Raw genomic sequence first — 6,333 nt, forward strand, 5'->3', positions numbered from 1 at the left:
GTGGACTGAATTATTTCCTTGGTGAGGAAAACGCTCAAGAGCATCCTTTACAATAAGTTTCGTGATATGAGAATGTTGCGGAAGCAGAATAGGTTCCCGTAGCCTTTGTGGAAGGGCCAATGCATGTTGTAGCCGTCCTCTTGATCGCATTACACCGTGCTCATCCATGGATGGGTTAAACTGTAGCAACTAGCAAATGACTCTTCTCGCTGATTGACTTTGAGTTAATTAAGCAATTCATCTCCTCTGGGAAAGCTTCCCACTGAGCCTTTCTATAGAGCGCGTACTGCCATCTGTTTCATCTGTCTGCCATCTAGAAGCCAGTGTTCTGGAAGTCATTAGCCGACAACTAACTTCCTCAAGAGATCGTTTATATTACCTGATTGCTTGGTAAAAAAGTTTGCCTCTCGAAGCAAGTAGTCATCATAGCTGATTTATATGTCTACGATTTATGTTACAAAGTGGCTGACTGATTGATGATGGTTCAGAACGTCATTAAAGAAATTAAACCGCTAACGGTTCGCTAGCGCTATTTCGTAGAGTCCTTATTAGAAGTGTCTTTAACCGATGGACTAATCTTTCGGATTATCTGCGCAAGCTATAGGTAGGAAATTTGTGAGAAAAAAATAAGTGAACCGTTGGTCGTGAGTTTACGATTAAGACTAAATTTATTACTACAAAAGTGGGGGTTATATACAAAATTTACATCAACTAACATAACCTAAAACTTGCCAGAAAGGGTGAATGAGAAAACAACATTTACTGGTTTTCTAATGCCCGAGAGGATCGCGAACCCGCGACAGCCGTGATTGAACCTTGCAAAAGGGTCGCAGTAACCACGCCTAGTATTTCCCAAGCTAACGAATCGGTTTGCTTGGGATTAGTCTTATCAATTCTCTTTATCTGCTCCATAGGTGGGTATTAAAACTCGTCTGTGAAATCTAGATCTTCCAAGAATTGTTACCCAGATTATGTTTCATTTCACTTTCATTTACTAACTCCCTACGTAGGCGGATTATCGCATTAGAACTTATTCTTATTCGTCAACCGTTTCAAGTTATGAAAGCGGTCTACCTGCACCGATGCAGACGGGATCATTAGTGATTGTCTATTTTCCTTTTGTTTTAATATTATGTGAACGTTCGGTTAAAACTTTTATGACCTAAAGGATCAGATGCATTCCGTGCGCTATTTGCGGGTTTTTATTTTCTTTTGGCTATAATTTTATGGTTCTAAATGACGCTCCTTGTTACGACTTTAAAAGGTGACAAGTGAATCCTCTCTTTAATTGCAATTCTATCGATGATGGTTCCGATTCATTTGATCGCTACAGGTTTAGTCCTTGGCAGTTGATGACGAACCTCATTAATAATTTTAAACTAGTTCAACTTCTTGGAATCCGCTACTCTCTCACAAGTGGATTGGTTGGTCCTTATCGTGCTGATAATACTTTATAAAACATCATAAAACACGTCTCGTCATGCTTGCGGATCTACTTCCATAAGCAAGCTCCTAAATAAACAAAGTCGAGACGATAACGATCATCCGTACCACAACAGTGGAAGCCAGTGTTCTGGAAGTCATTAGCCGACAACTTACTTCCGCAAGAGATCGGTTATATTACATGATTGCTTTGTAAAAAAAAGTTTGCTTCTCGAAGCAAATAGTTATCATAGCTGAGGGTAAGTTACGAGTGTAATCGGACCTACTTCTATAAAAAGATTCACCTTCAAATATTTTCTTTGAACCTTCAAACCAATTCGGAAGGCTTAGTATGAAAGTGGAAAATATTCAAAAGGAACGTTCAGATGAGAAGCTTTACTGCTGGTCTGAGTTTGCACTAATTTTATTTTCGTAAAACTATTCTTTAAATACGCAAATTTACAGAGATGAAAAATTAATTCTATACCTAAAAAGTCTATACTTGCGCCTAACAAAAAATAGAAAACAGGAGAGAAATAGTCGTGCATTCATGATAATTCAAATTTGCCTATTCTGCACCGAAAGTTGATTATCTTGGAATTTACAACGACTGTTAAAAACAACAGTATGTGTTGTTAAGTTGACCTTATTTCATATTTTGAATTTATAAAGAAGAAATTTCTACCTCTATCGTCTATAAAGTAGGGTGGCTTTCTTTGACAATGACTTTCTTGAAGCATGGATCTCTCTTTGAAACGCTACATATTTTTGTTCAAAGGCGTAACTATTTGGTTTACAGTCTTAATATTTTGGAACTTTAATATTTTCTTGTTTCTTTTCAAGTACTGCGACAATTCTATCGAGGTTATCTCGTTTCTGTTGGAAAAAGTCTAAGGATAATAAATTGTCTATGTTAATGCCTGTATAAATATTATTAGGGTATCTTTTGTTACAGAGTGAATAGTGTTATTGTATTTGTAGACAACTAGTCCACTATTGAAATAGCAAAGTAATATCTTGTACTACAGCAGCGGTTTTTTACACCTCACTCAGATCCTGAAATTATCTGAATTCTGGAGGGTCGAGTGTCATATTCCAAATGGAAGTGACACTGAAACGCTACGTCGTCACCACTGAGATCGAATGCCTTGCAGCTCAGTAAGTGGGGGGACATGCAACGTCACTCTCCCTTGTAAGGCGACCGTGATATTCTGTTCAAGCGGTAACGTTTGACTATCGGCTGCCGTTATTATAAACCTTCTTTTCCTAGCAAAACTTAAAAGCTATCTTCCTAGCCTAAATCTATTAGGCTATTAGAATCTTACACATCACGTAAAACGTTCAAAAATTTCTTCTTAACGTTTGCTGATTTGACTCACCCTTTTTTGAGAACCAGAATTTTAGCGACTGTAGTCAAGTCAAATGTTCTAATTTTCTAAATCGTTTCTAAAAATATGACATCCATTGAATTGTGAACACTTGAAGCGTTCCATTACGATTATCACCATACCAATGAACTCTAAATTCATTGCTTCACGCATCGTTACACCTTCCTTCCTTTCTGGCAGAATACTCAGTTCAGTAGTGAATTCATTGAATATCATTTAAACTCCACTTTAAATTTAGTCTACTCGCTAAATATCAGCTGAATAACAGTTTTTAAACGAATACATAGTTTTCAACGAAATCAAACTGCGATAAAACTCAAAATGTTAGGGTCCAACAATAGATCTATAAGTATAATCATGATAAGTGAAATGATTGGTGATGGACACATAATAGTTAATCAAATGAAGTTGTGCACCTAAAGGTGCTAGTTTTCTTTAAAAGTCTAGGAAAAAATGGAATTAATAAAAAATTAAGATGTAAAGGAAAAATCAGAGAACTTTGCGTTAGTTTATTTAAGCTGCTGGAAAAAATACAGTGAAACGATTTTATATAACAACTAATTGAGCAAATAAAAGATACCGTTAGATTGAATCCTTGATTACATGTTTCAAAACAGAGAAAAACATTGTTCTATTGAAACTTTTAGTATTATTAAAAAACAAATATTTGATTGAAGTTCAAATCAAATTCAAGTTACACAACATTGTAACCTATAGATTTAAGGTTTACCATTTACAACGATTAAAATAAAAATATTTCATTATTAAATTATATAACCTTGTTTTTCTATTTCAATATTTTCTGCCTGCCCTGGTGACAAATTCCTTGTCCGAAAAATCCCCTGAAGAGGCTTCCCTTTTCTTATGCTGTGTACACTTCTTGACTGGATGTAGTTAATAATCTTCTGAACGGTTTCAGAAATTTTTCTCTTTGGCAATCGCACATTCCACGAAGCATTGCAGCGGGTTAGCTGACTGCACTGCTCTTCCAGAGTCACAATCACTGCGCAACACTCACGATGCAAGGAACCGTTTAACGATTTGTTTAAAGTAAGTACCCAACGAATGTGGTAATCGGGTTTGTGCCCCTGTAAACATAGCAATAAAGATGGTAATAATAAACGACCGCTTGGTTTGGTTTCAAATTCGAAAGGGCTGGTCACGAGTTGATTGCAAAATTTTGACTGTCCAAAACGTCGACTGTTCAAACACATACTCGTTTCGCAACGCAACAATTTAAATAGAATTATGGATGCCAATTTACAACAGTTATGTAGTAAAAAGGCTGATAAACAGCAACCTGCAGTATAAAACGCCAGGGATGCTAATAAACGATTGATTTACTGCTTATATTAATGCTTATTGGTTACCTAGGTATGTTCACTGGCCGGAACATGGCCCACAGGACGTAGTGTGATAAACGTGGAGAGTAATTCACTTCACTTAGATTCACTTAGATGTTGCTTTATTAGCAATACAGCGGACCGCAATTTTATTTACGACCTGCACGGCCGCTTTTCGAGCGATCAGCGCTCAGCGATCTACTCAATAAAGTGAGCTTCTATAACATACGTAACAGCCTCCGTATCCGAATGCCCATACTTTGACCTTAACTCCTCCAATAAGATTTTGCATAATCATAAAATCGACATGATTTGCATATTCACCCATACTTTCTTCATTTCTTCAACTGTTTTGACTACTTTAGGATGTTTCAAAAGATTCTGCTTCATAATAGCCTAGTATATCTCGATTGGCCGCATTACCGGTGTATTTGAGGGGTTATGATCTTTCGGCGCGAAATCGACATTATTTGCCTTATGCCACTCCAGCACGGCCTTTACACAATGGCATGAAGTCAAATCCTGGGACAAAAGGACAAAAGGTTGTGCCGTCTCCTTTTGTCCAGCGCCGCTATGGTTCAAAGGTACATTAGTACCAACGAGCCACATGCTCTGGCGGGTGTTGTGGGTTCGAATCCGGTTATAGTCTCAGATTATAGCTTGGTTAGACTCGTGCACCTTCCAGAATTGGACAAAAGGTAGGAGTCACAAAGACTACTTGTTAAGCGTAGCTACTTGTTGAGGCCCCTCGAGTCAATTACTGTGCTCAACCCTGCACTCGATAGTTGGCACTCTTGACAACTGTCAAGATTGTCATTTCCGAAGCGGAAATGATTATTACACCATTCTTTATTCTCGGGTCGCACAATGTAGTCGTTTGAATCTTAACTACTTAACGTATTTGAGTGTTAATAAACTTAGTGTAGTCAGTAGTAAACCATTCTTTTCCTCATCTAAATACGCAACATTCTGGCGACGAGCAGAAGATTTTGTCCGAGCTTGCTATGAGCCGAACAATGCCCACGGCAGCCGCAGGAACATCATCGACTGATGCCCGCATGGAATCTCTTGCCAATTCTATGACAGAATTCCGTTACGATCCCGAATCTAACCTCACTTTCGACAACTGGTACAGCCGTCATGAGGACACATTTCGGGTCGATGCAGGTAAACTCAATGATGCCGCTAAGACACGTCTGCTGCTCCGCAAATTCAGTGATAGTACTCATGCGAAGTACATGAACCACATTCTCCCGAAGACCACACGAGATTTTTCGTTCAACGAGACGGTGTCTAAATTGAAGCGGCTTTTTAGTGCACACGCATCTCTCTTCTGCAAGCGATACCGCTGCCTCACGCTTAACAAGAAAGCTTCCGACGACTTTCAGATGTATGCCGGTTTTGTGAATCGCCTATGCGAAGATTTCGGTGCGGTGCTAATTGTTCCGTCGACGAGTTCAAGTGTTTAATATACGTTTGTGGCCTACATGCGCCCCACAATGCTGAGATCCGGACCGCTCTGCTAACTAAGCTGGAAGGCAACAAATCAATGACGCTCAACGATCTCACCACAGAGTGTCATCGCATTATCAACCTTCGGAAAGACGCTTCAATTGTGGAGTGGTCAAGTGAGAAGGCATCGGTCAACGCTATCAATCCGATCAAGCACCCAAAGAAATCAGTCGTCTCTAAGCCTGCGTTCAAACACCCACCGACATCCAACAATCTGGCTCACGGTAACAATAATGATAGCAACAATAAACCGAGAACGCCGTGTTGGAGATGCGGACAGCTCCACTATGATCGTGAGTGCCCCTACCAAGACAATCGCTGCCGTGAATGTAACGTTATTGGGCACAAAGAAGGGTATTGCCACTGTGTGTCATCGAATTCAGGCAAGAAAAGGTAATCGAAACAAGCCCCACAAACAAAAGGCATTTATTCCGTTCGACAAGTTGCTGCTCGAGATCGGAGAAAAAACGTCATCGTGGTTATAAATGAGGTCAAAATTGAGCTCCAGTTAGATTGCGTGCCAGACATCAGCATTATTACCGAAGGCAACTGGAATCGGATCGGACGACCATCAATTAAGCCACCTTCACAACAAGCCCGAACGGCTTCAGGTCAACCGCTGCCGCTCATCGCAGAAATTGATTGTGACGTTATGCTGAGAGAAGTTC

Source organism: Sabethes cyaneus, chromosome 3, assembly GCF_943734655.1.
Source record: "Sabethes cyaneus chromosome 3, idSabCyanKW18_F2, whole genome shotgun sequence".
Taxonomy (NCBI): Eukaryota; Metazoa; Arthropoda; class Insecta; order Diptera; family Culicidae; genus Sabethes; species Sabethes cyaneus.